Raw genomic sequence first — 18,188 nt, 5'->3', positions numbered from 1 at the left:
CCCTATATAGATCTCTCCTTTTGTTGCAGCCAAAATAAACTGCTTATTGAGCAAAATAAACCCTGCAGGTGGGCTTTTCTATTTTTTATCAAAACACACACTCCATATTTGAATCACAGCCAGACATTTTAGAGATAAAATGGTCTTCTTTAGTTCTGAAGAAAAATTCTCTCATTTAAGAAAGAAAAATAATCAGGTGCAGACGCAAAACCAAGCAAGTACATGATGAGTCTGTGGGAGCCAACTGCAGGCTAAGCAGTCAGAGGTAGAGATAGCCTTGCTGATAATGTGGTTAAATCTCAGCATCCTTATAACACTGCTTAGCAAAGCCTAAAGAGTGATCTCATCATTTGCCTAAAGCTTCCTGTCAGTGTCAGAGTAGGCGGAGAGATTGTTAACTCATTCGCTACTAGGCAGAGAGCAAACCTGAATAGTGAAACAGAAAGCACCAGGAAGTGAAAAATGAAAACAATACACAACAAAGCATTTTAAGATAATCTTCAGGGTTTGCAAGCCTTTTGTAAATAGTCCATTATGCACTTTCATACTGGATTACAGGCTCTATGTGCTACAACGGTTAATCACTGAGAGCTGGCCATGAAACAGTCATATTAAGAGCCATCCTGTGCAGGGTTTGGCTGGTGTGACAAGTTTCAAAAGGGCCCCATATAGACTGTAGTAAACATTTAACTGGGGGTAAATCAAAGAGTTTTTTGACATACCATACATTAAATCCATAATCCACCAGAGAACAACAGGCATTGTTAGATAATTTGCAATAACAAATATGGACCAGAACCAGACCAAAACAAAACTACAGACAACAGCTTGTGGCTAGAACATTCCTTTCCGTGTGTTACAGCATCTAAATGTACTCCAGTTACTGCATAAAACTGCAGTTATACAGGGAAAAAAACAAAACAGCATTTGGATGATAAAACCAGCAGCTTCATCCTAAGTGCAAATACCATCAGAACCAGCCCAACAGGCTTACTCCTCAAAGCAACATTTAACTACATGGTTACCATGACAGGACCACATAGGGATTTCATCCTGCAACGATTAACCCTAGACACATACGTCTATTGCTGCAATCTACCATATCAAATGTTATCCCTGTTTATACATCCCGTCTAATAGAAATGAAAGAAGAAAACACAGATTTACTTACAGAAATAGTGCAAGCTAATTCCCAAATCCAATGTAGAGGGCAAATTCACAAAGTTCAGGTTAAGGATATTCTAGTAGTTGAAATAGATCCGTGTGTGCAGGGAGCTGCCTCACAAGACTCCCGCATGCTGCTGTGCTAAGAGCAAAGCTGTGTGTTGCACAAGGCTCAGTTGCTTGATTTATTCATGGGAGAAGAGGGCTGGGCATATCTGCATACAGGACACTCCAAGAGAGAATGTCAACAGCTGGGAAACCAAACAAAGCATAGAGCCATGCTGGAGCGCTCTCCCAGGTCATAACATGGAACTAGAAATAACCCTTTCATGCTCCTGAATGTAGCAGCTTGCCACCTCTACAAAAATATACAGTAGGATGTAAACATAAAGCAAGATTCTGCATGAATCTAACTAAAATCTACATAAATCTACCTACTGAAACACCTCCTATGTTGTTTTGATTTTTCAACATGTTCTTCCTGCATGCCACATTTATTAAAATTACTGTCCTTTTAAGGGGGCATCCACCCAAAAATAAGCAGGTTTTTTTTTTGTATATTGACAAAAATATAACTCATACCTTCATATGTAATAAAAGGCACGAAGTTTACCTAGGTGCAGTAACCCATAGAAACCAATAAGAAGTTTGCTTTTAAAAAGGTGACCAGTAAACCTACTTGCTGATTGGTTGCTATGGGTTACAGCCCTGGGGCAAACTTCGTGCCTTTTATTACATAACCCCATTAGACATTTTCAACAACTTTTAATTGCCTATCTCAGTTTGGCAAACTATGGAAACAATGTAACCAACTCTCCTCAAGCTAAAACTGGCCATACACAGGCAGATTTTGTCTCTGCTCTGCGAACAATCTTATTGGCTAAACAAACTTTGACAATTCACCCATCCGTGGGAAACAACATGTGAGGAGACATGTATCTTTGTTTGGCTACACGGCTATATTCAGGAAGGTAAAACCCTCATGGCATTAGCAAGGCCCAGACTTTTTGGTCAGACGGCCCGATATAATTTCTCTCTCCAAATGGCGTTACCACTGCTCCAGAATCCAACACCTGCATTGCATATTGTTATGTTCGTCTCTCATCTATAAAAACCCATACTCATTTAAGTGTGTTTAGATAATTTTAGCCATATACTGTATAAAAGGTAACCCATTCTGCTACGCCTATAGCCTGACCAAAAAACAAGAAAAAAGTGATGTTGTGTGCCACACAAGTACCACGAAATAGACACCTTTAATGAAATTAAAAAAAAAGTGCCAATTAGGGTTGCCACCTTTCCCTGCCGATAACTCCGGCCAGAGGGAGGGGGTTGAGGGGTTTGATGATGTCACAGGGTTGGGGCAGTTACGTTATGGGCAGGTCAGTTATTGGCTGATTGCTGTGTCAGTCTTATGGAATCCTGCCCGTAGTTTTACCAGCAATGAAGCTACTCTATTACATACCTACATTACACAATATTACACAACATTACTATTTACCTTCTAGGCATTCATTAAAACAGTTTACAAATTCAATATACTTGTCCATTCTCATGGATGCAGGCCAACAGGAAATATTGAAACCAAACATTGCTGGTGAAATACATGAAATCCACCACCAAGCAAAAGCAAATTACAAAGAACCACAGGTATATGCCTTTAAAACTCATATTGCTTGGCTCACCTTTAAGTCAGTGTGTGTGTGCTGGTGGTGTCTGCACACAGTTCTGCACGATCAATATGTTAAATGCAGAATGATGAAGAATAAGTACACTCGTTTATTCTTGTGAATGAAGTGTTTATTTGTAACACAGCATTATATCCGACGTTTCGGTCCCTCCTGGGGATCTTTATTAATACACACTAGGGATGCACTGAATCCAGGATTCGGTTCGGGATTTGGCAGAATCCTTCTGCCTGGCCGAACCGAAACATAATTTGGGGCAGGGAGGGAAATCACGTGACTTTTTGTCACAAAACAAAGAAGCTGTTTTCCCCTACCCATCCCTAATTTGCATATGCAAATTAGGATTTGGATTCAGTTCGGTATACGGCCGAATCTTTCGCGAAAGATTCGGGGGATCGGCCGAATCCAAAATAGCGACAGGCAAGAACGAGCCGCAGCTAGATGATTCATCATGGTCCTTACTGTGGTCACACACTCAAGACGAGAGAAGCCTCCAGAGTCCAGCTGCAGCAGGTGCGAGGGCTATAGACGTAGATGTGATGCATATTTTAAGGACGTCTATAGCCCTCGCCTATAAACAGATGAGAACACTAGCATTTAATAGGGCTATTCAGTGTTTAATTTATTACAAAATAGGCCTACACATACACACTGCACTTCTGTTTGTTGTATTCTGTTGTATTAACAGTTAAAATTAAAAAAAGGTTCAAACTTTTAAAAGTTTATAAGCTGTCTTATGTTTTGCGGCTCCAGACTATTTTTCTTTAGTGGAAGAGGGGGCAAAATGGCTCTTTTAATAGTAAAGGTTGCTAACCCCTGCAGTAGATAGATAGATGATAGAGACAGACAGATATGCCACAAATAGAAATGCCACAAGACCAAAAATAAACAGATTTCCCATTCACTTTAGGAATTATGGATAGAGACATGCCAATTACTCCTTTATGTCCTTATGAACAACTATGCCATCAGAACAAATAATTTAATAGAAAAGTCTTAAAATAAAGAGTCATGAACTTTAACTTGAAGACCATTTTTTGATCCTCTTACAACAATTCAAGATATTAGATATTAGCTTCTGAGGGGTAGGACTTGGACAGTAAACAAATGGAAGAATCAGAGGGGTCATGATTAATAGACTAAAAAGATCCAAAAAAGCCCACATATATAAATAAAAAAAATAATGCAAGCATTAACAGAATTGGCCATCACAACATCATCAACATTGTGCATTCCACAACCTCACTGCCCTCAATGTGAAGAACCACCTACACTGCTTCAAATGAAAGTTATTTTCCTCTAGTCTGAAGGGGTGGTCTCTGGTGCAGTGATCTTCTTTATGGGTAAAATGATCCCCTGCTATTTGTCTATAATGTCCTCTGATGTATTTGCAAAGTGTAATCATGACCCCTTGCAAGTGTTTTTTTTTCCAGAGAAAACAACCCAACTTAAGTGTTTCATTCCTCTAACCAATTTAGTTGCTCATCTCTGCACTCTCTCCAGCTCATTTATATCCCTCTCAAAGGAGAACTAAACCCCCCGCAATGTTAAGTCCCTCCCTGCACAGTGTTACCCCAGAATTCTGTCCCCTCTTGAAATAGTGACCGCATATGCAGAGTAAGCGGAGCTCATGGGCGACATCTTCTTCTCTTCGGTAATCTTCGTGAGGTGAGTAGTGTAATGGCGCATGCGAAGTTGGAGCAATCTTTCGGTTCGCAACAACTGCGAATGCGCCAGAAGAGACGGAAATTGCCGAAGGGGAGGAAGAAGACACAAAGTTTACCAAAGAGAAGAAGATGGTGCCAATGAGCTCTGCTGCACTCATTCTGCAAGTGTGGTCACTATTTCAAGAGGGGACAGAATTCTGGGGTAAGACTGTGCAGGGGAGAGGCAGGGAGAGGGCCAATAAAGGGGGACCAGTGGGGACTTAACATTGTGGGGGGTTTAGTTCTCCTTTAAGGACTAGAGCCCAAAACTGCACTGCATACTCAAGGTGAGGCCTTACTAGGGATCTAGAAAGAGGCATGATTATGTTTTCATCCCTTGAGTAAATGCTTTTCTTATGCAAGACAGTACTTGATTTTCTTTAGCAAACACAGAATGACACTGCCCAGAATTAAGACAACTTGTTATCCACAAAACCCCCTAGTCCTTCTCAGTTAAGGAAACGAACAACACACTGCCATTTAGTGTATAACTTACATTTATATTATCTTGCCAAAGTGAATTCATTACCTTGCATTTATCAATATTGAACCTCATTTTCCAGTTTGCTGCCCCATTTTCCAATTTAGTCAAATCACTCTGCAAAGTGGCAGCATCCTGCATGGAATTTATAGTTCTGCACAATTTAGTATAATCAGCAAAAACAGAAACAAGTTGAAAGGCAAAGGACCAAGTACAGAGCCCTGCGGTACTCCACTAACAAAACTGAAAGAAATTCCATTTGAAGCAATGTAGGTGGTTCTTCACAGTCAGGACAGTGAGGTTGTGGAATGCACTGCCGGGTGATGTTGTGATGCTGATTCAGTTAATGCCTTTAAGAATAGCTTGGATGATTTTTTGGACAGACATAATATCAAAGGATATTGTGATACTAAACTCTATAGTTAGTATAGGTATGGGTATGCATAATTTATGTGAAAGTATGGAAGGATGTATGTATGGATGCTGGGTTTTCCTTTGGAGGGGTTGAACTTGATGGACTTTGTCTTTTTTCAACCTGATTTAACTATGTAACAATGGTCCAATTAGAAAAAGTTCCATTTATCACCACTCTTTGTAGTCTATCTTTTAGCCAGTCCTCTATCCAGGTACAAATGCTATGTTCCAGGCCAACATTCCATTTAACCAGTAACCTTCTGTGTGGCACTGTATCAAATGCTTTAGCAAAGTAAGTCTGAGTAGATCACATCCACTGCCATCCCAGAATCGCGGTCTCTGCTGACTTTCTCATAAAAATAAATTAAATTTAGTCTGGCAAGATCTATTACCCATAAAACCATGCCACAAACTTACAGTAGTATTTGTAATGAAAACTTTAACAACCATTACTTCTTTTTTGTCTCTGCAGTCAGCAATACCATAACCGGTGATAACATTTATATAATATGCTATATTATACTGTGAAGCACTGCAAAGCGAATAACCAAGCTAGCCAGTAAATGGTAAACAAGGCTATCTAGCTCTGAACAGGTCAGGTCACTGCATGTAAATAATCCAGATGTAGGTGGTGTCCATTAAAGCCACTTTTCAGGATTACCAGCTGCTACACCTATTATTGTAACCACTGCTTTTAGATCCCCATTTTTAGCACTGCGGAGGTGGATCCTAGTAACAACTGCTATCTAATCCCACTCTGCACAGATCAATTACCTGCAAACAGGCCAGCCATTGTCTAAAGCAGCATTCAGTCTATAAATACTCTGGATGGGGGGGGGCAGGATACTATACTGTCACAGACAAAGAATAAACTAACTGTGGTCAATTCTGCCACACTGTGCCTGTGCTTTGACTCAGCAACAAATACTGTTTAAATGCACATATAGATTACAGAGTGACATGCTCAAAACCTTTGCTATTGTAATGGAATGCTCCTTGATTCTATAAAATTGAAGTAGGATTTTTTAAACACTCAGTGGGACAAACAGTGAGGGAAAGACAGGTTTCAGAAGCAGTCCTTTTCAACTATTATGGTCTGGCCACACGAGCAGATTCAGGGAGATTAGAAGCCCCAGCGACAAATCTCTGCTTCGCTTTCAGAAGTTGCCTGAAGTTTCCTCGTTAGGCAACTTCGGGCGACTCTGGAAAACGAAGCGCCATGTGTGCCTTTCCCCCAGGCGATTTTCATTTCAGCTGGCGGAAGGCAGTTCGGGGAGATTTGCCTGACCCTTATACACATTTAATATTCATTCATCACAAGGTTTTAAACAGATCTCTTGGTTTCACTTGTTAAAAAGTAATTAACTTTTTAAGAGGGGCAGGAACTTGAAGAATATACTGATGGTAACAGACTTTAAAGTTGGCCATAGATGTTGAGATTTTTAAAAGATCAGATCCCGATCGTGAGACCACGATCTTCTCAGAACTAAAAAGACCAATTTGCCAGGAAAACAAAGGGGAGCTGCCTGCTTAGCCCTGCAAACATAGATAGATTGCACTGGGACCGACAAAGATTTTTTGACCTAGCCGATCAATTTCCTGACAGATGTCGGCCGAAAAATCGCAAGATGTACGATCGTTCGAATCCCACTAACCGCATGATAATTTCGAAGGATCGGTCGGGCTTCCCTAAAATCGGTCGTTCGACAAGAAGAATCGTCGCGTCTATGGGGACCTTAAGGGACAAACTCCAACCTCAACCAGTTGGTTATCCAAAGAGAAGAAACTAGGCCGCTACAGGTGCCCTGACTGTACCACCTGTCGTTGCCTATTGAGTGGACCAGACTTCCCTCATCCTCATACTGGCAAGAAAAGAAGAAAGATTTTACATAGACTCACATGTACTTCCACTTATATGGTATACATTATTACTTGCCCATGCAGCATGTACTATGTGGGTAAAACGATCACCACTCTAAGAGAGCGTATCAGCAACCATAGGTCGGCCATCAGCAGAGCCCTGAAAGAAAAACGATCCACACAACCTGTAGCTAGACATTTCCTCACTAAAGGCCACGGTCTGCCCACCTTCAAATGCTTGGCTATTAATTACCAGCCGCCCCTAGCCAGGGGTGGCGACAGAGACACTGCCCTCTTACGGAGAGAATCCCGTTGGATTCACAGACTGAACACTTTGTCCCCTTGGGCCTGAATGAGTCCCTTTCCTTGGGATGCTTCTACTAAGTTTGATACAATTTTTCTGGTTATTTGTGTGAATCTCTACTGCCGGCCTGAAGGTCCCTTCTATGCCTATAGCTCTTTGAATTTTGTATATTGTTTTTAATTTTCAATTTTGTAGTTACCACAATGACATACTATCCCATTGGTCTAGGACACATGTAAGTGGTCTATGGTATATATGGTAAGACTGGGCGCCCAATGCATATGGTGGTGGTGACCTTGCTGACAGTGGTCGGGTTGGTAAACATGCAGAGTACATGTAAGTGGGCAGTGGCAAATGACACACTATGTCCATGTCCCGATACATTGAGAATTACTAGGAGTCTATATGGGCCAGACTTGGCACAAGTGGCCGGGCTAGGCACAGGTGATACAGCCCTTAACTGCCCTGGGCCTCACTAGGGCTGGAGCTGTACACTGACTCTGACTAGTATCTAAGGGGGCAGATAAATCGACAATACGATAAGTTCTGGGCGAAGCCCTGGGGACTTTATGGTAACATTAATCATTAAGGAATAAGTGCCTGATACCTGGGGTCTATTCTTTGAGTTGCCCGCTCACCTCTACAGTACCAGAAACAGTGGACAACACCAGGAATTGCGGATGGCTTTGGGTAGTCCAGCAGTACATCCTGTGACCCCAGCAGCCCACACCTAGGTTGACTTAGTTGACTTAGTAGAATATGCTTGGGTAGGCCTATTAAATGGATTTTATACCAGTTACCGGGGTTAATGACCATTATGCATGTTTTTCCTATTTGTATTTTTGCCCACTTTTTTTTTCCCTTCAACGTTCACAAATTTTTTTCACTCTTTTCAATTTTTGCTTTTCGCATTTTTCTACGGACATAATGGACTTCAATTCTTCTATGGACTCCTCTGTCACACAGAGCTGACTGCAGGATAGCTGAGGGTGGGGCGGTACTTGTGGTTGCCAGGCAATAGTTTTGGCGCCTTTTTTTTTTTTTTTTTTTAATTTAAACTGCCATTTCCTTGCATTCACTGCTTGTCCTTGAGAAAGGTTCCTGTATCGAACCGAAACGTTGTAAACCTTGCACTTTTTTCATTATTTTTGCCTTTTTTTGTCTATATATAAATTTTATGCAGCTCTGGGAGGGGTTGCCAACTCTGTTATAAATTGATATATTATGGGCAGATTTATCAAAGGTCGAATTTCGAATTCTCTAATAAATTCAAATATACTCACAACTCAAATGGGAGGTTATTTAAGAAAAAAACATATTTCCGACCCCAAAAAAAAGTCTGTCAGGAAGGCTTTTAACATCTTCAAATGGGTCACTGGACCTCTGCCATTGATTTCTACATGAACTCGGCAGGTTTTAGGTGGCGAATAGTCGTATTCGAGTTGTTCCCAGGGTCCAGGTGTGATAAATCTCAAATTATTCCCAAATGGAATTTGTTTGTTTTGACCAAAAATCCAGCTCGAAAATTCAAATGTACAATTCGATAAATGTGCCCCTAAGTTAATAAATGTTTTATCTTTGTCCCTGCTGAGCAGACTCCCTGAGTTTCATTAAAGGCAGCTGTTAAAATTGATACAATAGTTGCCAATATTCCACAGATACTGCTGATAAATGTATATATGAAACTAATATAATTGCTAAATGTAGCAAATTGTAACAGTTCAGAATGATCATAGAGCTGCCAGACTGAAACAAGAGACAGTAACATTAAACTTTAAACAAGATTTTGGGGAAATGATAAAAAATAAAAAAAATGGAATGCAAAAGAAAAGAAAAAAAGTTATTTCTGGTGAACAATTTGAAAAAAAATAGTTTGGAAGGTGAACAACCTCTTACGTTCCACCCAGTGGTCTCTGTGCCTGCATCTAAATGTCTCCTGGCTTCTTGTACCGGGTATGGAACTGGAGAGCAGGCCAGAGGTAGAAACACACATGGCCACTAGACAGAAGTAAAAGGGCTAACCAAATCCAGAATAGAAAGAACCATAATTATAAATGCATATCCCATGATTTACAGCTTTATCTTTGTGTGGATTTCATGAGGTATTACTCCTTACTGGGTGTAAACAACTGCTTTACTTTACCTATAGGTTTAGTCACCTAGGAAGCCCTATAAGAAATGCAGTTCTCATACTGATCTCGCTCCAAGGTGTACAAATTTTGAAAGAGGTTAGAACTCCAGTACTGTATTTTGTACCCACTAGATTTAGTCGTTGTTGTTACTGGGCAACAAGCTCAAGTCAAGGAAGCATAGCGTTCACTTCAGAGAGGCAACTAGAATACATCTTTGTGAACATACTTCTTTCTCTGTTGTGTAAACATAGCGTCTGTCAACATTTACATACGGCCTCTACCACAGTCTGACGTCAATGACACAGCTCCACACATGGCTCAACGTTTCCTGGCTTATTTTTAAGCAAGAGCAAATTTAAGAGCCTGGGTTTTTTCTAGAGAGGTTGTGCTGGAGCCTGACATTCCAGCAGCTCTGATGAAAAGACACATAAGGAAGAAATCCGCTGAATCTCTCTTGCTACTTCCAGACGTGAACAAGACCCCATTATTTACACGGTCCAGCAAGTTTCTAGGGCAAGATTCATGTAAAAACATCTTTTTATTAACGGTTTTAAAATAACTATAGCATTCCTGCTTTAGTTATGTAAAGACCTTAACAAAGGTATTTGCATGTCTTTGCATCACATTTCCTGCTATAGCTTTACACAACACCTATATAACTAATATTGGTTCGCCTTTAAGGTAAAAACAGCCCTCCAATACAAATTATATAAAAAGATATAAATAAGATATCTGTAGCTACAGAGAATCAGAATTTGTAAACAAAATCCTACAAAAATGACTTTTAACCAGGAAATTCTCTTGATGATGACAGATCTATTCTAACTAAACCACTACAAAAAACTTAAGTTATGCAAGTCATACAGGTCCAGGTCATTTTTTTATTATTTGCTTTTTTGGTTTTAAAGTTATTTGGCTTTTTATTCAGCAGCTCTACAGCTTTACCATAGCAATCATGCATTGATTTTAATAGAGAGAGAGAAATAAATTATTGGGGGTTGTTCTCCTTTAAGTTAACTTTATTATTTGTGGTTTTTTTTTTTTGGTTTTTTTAAAATTCAGCAGCTTTCCAGTTTAGAATTTTAGCAAATTACCCTAGCAAACCAGGTGCCGGTTTGAATGAGAAACTGGAATATGAACGGACGAGCATCTGTATATGCAAATGCACATAACAATTATACTGTAGCATCAAACTTTTGGGTCTGTGAACTCCCCATTTGAAAGCTGGAAAGAGTCAGAAGAGGAAGGCAAATAATTCAAAAACTATGAGAAGAAAAAAATGAGAAGAAAAAAAATAAGAAAAAAATAAGGACCAACTGTAACTTTAAGGTGAACCACCCCTGTAACAAAGGAAAAAAAAGATGTGCAGTGTAACACAATCCCCTCACTTTACAACAAAGTTGGATACAAAGTTGTGCTGAGTTTACAGTGAATGCAACCGCACTTGCGACCCCACGATTTCTAATAAACACAGCCAAACTCCAAGAACTCCCTGGGCCCCAGCCAGAAAAGATCCAGGGACACATATGGTGATTGGGTAAAATAAAATGGAATGATAAATTCCATATGGAGTTAAATACGCAATTACAGCCCATTTTAAACTGGTTACTGATTTCAGTTATCATGCAGATTTCCTTTGCTCATTTCCTACAGAATACAATTTCCAGTGGAAGGCGTTGCTATGGGAATTAGTCAAACGCAGGAACAGATTCTGCTGTTTGTCTAGTAGTCCCAAGATCTCATGCAACCCAGTAGAGCAATAACATGGTTGGGACAAACTGCAGAGGCTTCAATACTTAAATGTGCTAATTTAAGGGAATAAAATAAATCAGGTCTATGGTTCCTCCACTAATCCAAAATAGTCACTGTCTCTGCAGAGCAACACCTTTGATGAACTGTATAAAACAGACCCCCTAAGAGTTTTAACCCTGGGCCAAACCGCTACATCATCCAGACTCCCCAAAAGATGTCCTGTTACATTTGTGCAAAATGCAGAGCTATGCATCAGGGGTTCATTCTGCTTTCAATGATATATGCATGTGGTGGGGCATTCAAAAGTAAAAGTTTATTTAGGTTAAACAGTAGAAGCAGGGCAGCCATCGGGGGGGGGACAGGGGGGAGAGTTGTAGGGGGCCAGAGGGTAAGGGGGGCCCGGCCACGCCACACTTACTTGACTAGCCGGGCCCACCTTTCTGAGAGCTGCTGACTTCGGGAAGGCATGGACATTTAAGGGGCCCTGGCCACCAATTTTCTTATAATGTGGGGGGGGGGGCACTGGCCACCAATTTTTTTTCTCATGTGGGGTCCTAGCCACCAATATTTTTTAATGGGGGGGGCCCTGGCCACAATGTTTTTTTACGGGGGCCCTGACCACCAATATCTTTTTATTTTTTATTAACATGTGGGAACCCTAGCCAACAATATTTTTTTTGTTTTTTTACTGTTTGGTGGGGGGCGGACCTGTGGGGCGGGGAGGGCGGACCTGTAGGTGGGGTTTGCAGTGGGTGCAGCCCAGGAGGCCTAGGAAATTTTGTCGTATGGGGCCCTGTGATTTTTGATGGCGGTCCTGAGTAGTAGATCTTAGTGGTCACAAAGTAAAAAATATCAAACTGTGTTTTAGTCATCAAATGTACCCTGGAATGCAGCACTGCCTGAAATTGCTCTGTAACTGAGTAATGCTCAGCAAATGCTGCTCTAAATACTTCAATGACTAATTTTATCTAACATACACAAAAATACAACCAAAATATGGGAGGGTGGAAGGGGAAAGTGGCCAGGAATCTCATTTGGTTCTGCAACTTTAAGACTATAACAACCTCTGGCCTACATTCAGCTGGGCTGAAGTCTGGCTCTGTGTTTATGTTTCATCCAGACAGCCAGTGGTTGATGACGCTCTATTGACGCAAGAGCTACTCCACACTGCATGCCTGAAATTAATCAGGAGGGAGGAATTCTTTTCAAGCAGCTACTGGAGGCCTGTTAACTCAGCAGCAGGGACTAAACTGTAAAACAAAGTGGCAACAGGCAAACAGGACACTAGCAGCTTTGCAGCTGCTCTGTGTATATCTGCAATAGATAGAATTGGGTTTACATCAGGTTACTTCAGGGTTTAACAAATGCTAGCAACCTACTACAATTTTTCCACACCATCAAATATTTTCTGTAGGTTTTACTGGCTAATTCGTAGTTTGAATGCAGTAAGAACCTTAGATCGTTAGCTTCAATAGGCCAAGGATTGATACATTGTGTTATATATAAAAAAAGGGTACTAAAAATAAAAAAAACAAACAAAGCAAGAGATAAAATTCCCCTTGTGAAATGTAAGGGATTACTCTTAGCTTTAAATATGAGTTAGATCAGATTAGGATCTCAATAGGCAATTTTTAAATTGTGACCCACAAGCAAGTTGTGTTCAACAAATAATACTTTACGGATTGTCATTTAGCTAAAAATTATTCAGCTTGTTAATCATTCACACATGCCCCAGCCCCACTGGTTTTTACAATCGAAGATAAACGTGATTTCATTAGTGTACAACATGGCTATTGGATGGTTTTATCACATGCATGTTTTATTTCATAGATACTGTACATGTTTTGGGGAATTCGAGTAAAGCCCCGTTGGTCTGAAATGCATTAGGTGTTCCTAGAGTCTACCTTGTACTGGTTTTCTACTTTTTGCAATAAAAGCTACAGTATAAAGGCATGTAGGATATTTGCTAAAACTTAATTATTATAGGCAATAATGAACAATTTATGGTGCTGGTTTTACTAGGTTCTAAAAATTAATATTTTTTTAAAATGTCCCCTTTATTGGAGCTCCCTATAGATCTGGAACAGTCCTTGTCTGTGTTTGAAAGGAATGATAGGTGTGTCTTAACGGTCCCTGCCAGAAGCACAGGAGGGGGACAGCCAATCATAGCCCTGCTATCACACAAGCTTCAGTTCCCTATCAGGTCAGCCTAGCTGCTGGTTGGTTCCTATCCTACAGTGCAGAGTTCCACCGACTCACCTGCACAGCCAGAGAATTCAGTGGGCAGACGGTATAATGCACAGATTCTTGTTTTTCCACAATATGTCACCTTTAACGGAGAATTCAACCCCAATGTTAAAAAAAAAACCCTACCAAACAGACCATTCTGCCTTCTCCCCCCAGTGTTACCCCGGGCAAATGGCCCTAACATTTTACTTACCCCTCGGTGCAGATTCAGGCATCGGCGTTTACGGGCACCATCTTCAGCCACTTCGTTAATCTTCGTAATGAGACAGGCGCTTCACGATTTTTGTGAGTTTTGGTGCATGCACAGTTGAGTTGAGTCTAATCCCAAAGCTTTCCGAAGAGAAGTAGATGGCGCCTGTGAACTCCAATGCCTGAATCTGCATCGGGGGGGGGGGTAAGTAAAACGTTAGGAGCATTTGCCCGTCGGAACACTTAGGCTGGGGGGAGGATGGAGGGGGTCTATGTAGGGCAGGGGTTTTTTAATGTTAGGGTTGAATTCTCCTTGAAGGAACTGGAGTTGGATCAGTGGCTGCAATTAATGCATTTCTTCCATCAAAGGGTAAATGGAGTGTAATCTAAAATATTTTAAGTGAGTTGGAAGAAACTAGTAGTACAGCACAATGACATACCAGTACCTTTTGTTTTACTGTTTTGAGCATTCCATCTTCCCATGCTCAAAATTGTTTCATTGCCCAGTGTGATTAGTGTGAGTGCTAATCACACTGGCTAATTTTATTTTTATTATTGCATTTTTACTAATATTATTGCATTTTCAATTTTGCACTGCTGGGTTAATCCACATATCCTATTGTATTATCATTTATTTTCTATTGCTTGGTATCATTTTGTGTTTTATTGAAGCATGAATCTGCATTTTTTCCATTAATATTTTGTATACAGTTTTCAATCTGAAGCTATCTTCATAACAAACACTTTGAAAACACTGAACCCATACTAGGCAATTATTGAAGTGATGTGCCGTAGATCCAAAATTCGTTGGATTCGATCTTGAGTCAACGATCCCGGAGATCCCCGGTTGAAAGCATGAGGGATAAGAAGTCAGGGCATAGGTTGACTTTTTATCGACCCAGACATCACTAATATATTGGTCTATTGCAGACGTGCTATTTGTTATTAAACTTACAGCAATACAAAGCAAAAGTTGTGGACTCTGCAGAAGTCCTACTGTTGGGCATGCTAGGCCCAAAGGGATGCCTGTTGGGATTAGTGGATAATTTAATTCCACTAAACCTAGCTAGTGCCATTTTATGCTAAAATTTAACTAGGAGCTATTATAGTGACGAGACTCTTAGCCCCAGCCTAGCAGTATGAGATTGTGCCCAAAAAGATTTGAGAATGAAGAGATCAGGGGCAGATGACGTTTATAGGCTCTCTACCAGCTAAATATTCTGCAGAATTAATAACTCATTGTAATGTTCCAAATATCTAAACGCAATGTATTTGATGAGCTGTATGCAAAAATAGTCTGCTGTGGTATCATGATAAATGTAAAGAATATAACCAGTTTATATGAAAATAAAACCTTTTAAAGAATACAAGTTTTTGTTTCTTAATAAGTAGACATGGGCTTAAAACAGCAGCACACTTAATTATAGACTGAAACACTTCTGAGGCCAAACAGCAAGATAATCCAATACACATACAGTGATCTAAACTAAAGTATATGATGTGGGATATATCTTTCAATTCATGAGCCATCTAGGAAGAAAAATCAGGAATAAAAAAAGTTTCCCTATAATCCCCCTTAATTTATTAGAAATGTCTTTACATTACTGTATTTTGTGTAGTTTAAGCAGCATAAAAGAACACCTGGTGCGATTTCAGAAACCTTTAGCGGTTTTCACAAGGTATTGTGTTGTTGAGAAGTAAAATACCTGCTGACACTTGAGAGGCTAAGAGAAGGTGGAGTCTGACGCAAGTGAGTGCAAAATGAGAGAGAGGAGGAGGAGAACTATTAATATAAATGCTGTGAATTATCGCATCCCACGCTGCTCATGAAGCTCTGACATCATAATGACATCTTTTCACACCAAGCACTAACAGTAATATACAGAACACCACTGTGAAAATTGAATGTCAATGATGCTTTTAACAGATATAAACAGATATAAACAGATGCATAAAATCTCTTTTCTTTTAACAACAGAGATAGCAGATAATCAACAGCCTATACAGCAGTCTATACAGCAATGGCTGAAATAGTACCCACTGAAGGTGACCATATACTGGCCAATTCTCTACAGTAGTCAACTGATGAGTCTTAAAAGTAGCCATAACACATGTTTGACCATTTTCCTCCTGTTCTGTTCATTGGGCTGAATTACAAAAAAAAAAAGTGATGTGGTCTTTTTCACTTCCTTATTCAATGGGGCACTTGTCGTCATGATCAGCAAATGAAACTTCAATTCATTTCAGATTATTTTATGATCCAACAGGATCACAGGAAAGTCTGTCACAACAGCCCCACAACCTTGAATACATGTTCAGATGGTCAGAAATTATGACTGTAGGTGGTTATATTGGGGTATAAGCTTGAGCATGTGAGAGATTCCCCAATCCCTCATTATGTACATGTACAAAATGTAGGATCAGGGCTTTCCCCTTATTCAGGAATGCGATTTCTATCCTGAAGCAATATAGCAGAAGCCAGATGAATAGGAGCATGGGCTGCTGGAAAGTTAAACTCAATGAAAATACATAGTTAAACCATCTTGGAAAGTTGCACATTTTCTTTCACAATGCAGAAAATGTTTGATTGGAATTTCCCCTTAGTGAGAAGAAAACAGACCTGTTGGTATAAAAGGGCTGCCCCCAAAACCGTGCCACGATAGGCACAGGCCCTCGGGGGGCCTATATATAAATACGGCCAGGATGATGAGAGGATGTAGCACGTTTCCTTGAAAAATTTGAGAAATGGTGCAGTGGAGATAATGGGAAGGTAAAATTACATTAGGAGTGAGGTGTCTTTAGATTTGAACAGCAGATATATTATACTACCATGGCAGAGAAGCTTCTCTATACTATGCAACAAATGTTCTTCATAGACAATAAAAGGCTCCCGTGTTGCCCATTTCTTCCAAACACTGAAGATGGGGGGGGGGGCTTTGAAGGGCTCCAATCCATTGGTTGATGTGGAAGGCAAGGGGTGCATAATAATGACAACTGCATTTTTTTCCGATGTCAACAACCCACATGGCAGGTGTTATCTATTCTCTTGATAATCTACCTGTGCTGCTTTAAGGATATCTACAAAACATGTACATTTGGAAGGACCTCTGGATACAAAAGGAAACCCTTATATTCAAATTGTATCATCTGCAGTGTTAAAAATGATAGCATACATGGAACAGATAATTTAACAGCTAACTACAAATAGGACTGATTTAACCACACCCTTGCATCTATGAGTGAAAATATTGCTGGAATAAGCACTTTTAACTGTAAAGCCATTAAATACTGAAAGGAAACCAATTCCCTAGCCTACACTCACTGTATCAGCTCTCAAATATGGTGTAACTCATTCTGGCAGCTGTGCGTTCTGTTTAAACTTCCAATGAAATTGGATGGTGTTGGTACATTATCCTATTCCCATTTAGAATCATTAGGGGGGGTTTAATGAGTTAAAGGTGTTTGAGACATTTATTATTAATCATGTTAACGGTATCTAGCACATTTCAGCAGATTCCAAGAGGGAACTGATGTGACTGACAATTAGTACAAAAAGCTAATGAGCTTTTAAGAGAAAGTGCAGGGGAGCTACTTAATGGGGAATCTGTTGTTCATCTTTGGATGCAGTGAAAGTACAAAACATTATGCAACTTTAAAGGAGAAGTAAACCCTAAAAACAAATATGGCTTAATATGCCATATTTTACATACTGAACTTATTGCACCAGCTTCTCAATAGCAGCAATGATCCAGGACTTCAAACGTGTCAAAGGGTTCTGTGACACTCACATGGTCTGTAATATAAGCTGATGCTACAAGGCTGATTATTAAATTCTGATGCTAGTTGCACTGGTTTCTGTGCTCCATTTAGTAATTATCTGTATCAATAATCAGCCTTACATGTAACATTTATATTCTATGTGTATTGTAGATTTTGAGCTGGTCCATAAGCTCCGCAACGGACAGCAGAACAGGAAATGGACAGTGAATAAGCCGAAAATAAGTTGGGGAGCTACTGGGGCATCTTCAGAGGCACAGATCTTCCCTCATAAAGGGCTGTGTTTGCCTTGGGCTGGTACAGAAGCCAAAACATTATGTACAACATTTCTAGCCTACTTCTTTAGTTAAGCTTTAGTTCTCCTTTAATTCATAATTCATTCACAATGCTTCATTTGCAAACCTTAAAAAAAAGCTTTAAAGCACCAATAATATTGCCATCTGAGATAATTAAAGGAAAACTATACCCCCCAAA

At 40.0% G+C, this 18,188-nt stretch overlaps 1 protein-coding gene across 5 annotated transcripts in view; it reads right to left on the bottom strand.

Annotated features, from left to right (window-relative positions):
- hdac4.S (histone deacetylase 4 S homeolog) overlaps window positions 1-18,188 on the bottom strand; it is a 106,938-nt gene that overhangs the window by 62,093 nt on the left and 26,657 nt on the right. Inside the window, exon 1 of one of the 5 annotated variants that reach the window (XM_018238912.2) lies at window positions 1,172-1,335. The exons of the other annotated variants lie outside the window; for them this stretch is intronic. The gene's annotated coding sequence lies outside the window, so the exon portion shown is untranslated. Of the gene's footprint in view, window positions 1-1,171; window positions 1,336-18,188 lie in introns of those variants that run through there. 5 annotated transcript variants of the gene reach the window in all.

This window comes from Xenopus laevis, chromosome 9_10S (genome assembly GCF_017654675.1).
Source record: "Xenopus laevis strain J_2021 chromosome 9_10S, Xenopus_laevis_v10.1, whole genome shotgun sequence".
In the NCBI taxonomy this organism is placed as follows: domain Eukaryota; kingdom Metazoa; phylum Chordata; class Amphibia; order Anura; family Pipidae; genus Xenopus; species Xenopus laevis.
Note: the sequence above shows the minus strand (reverse complement) of the source record. Positions and strands in the feature narration are given on the sequence as shown.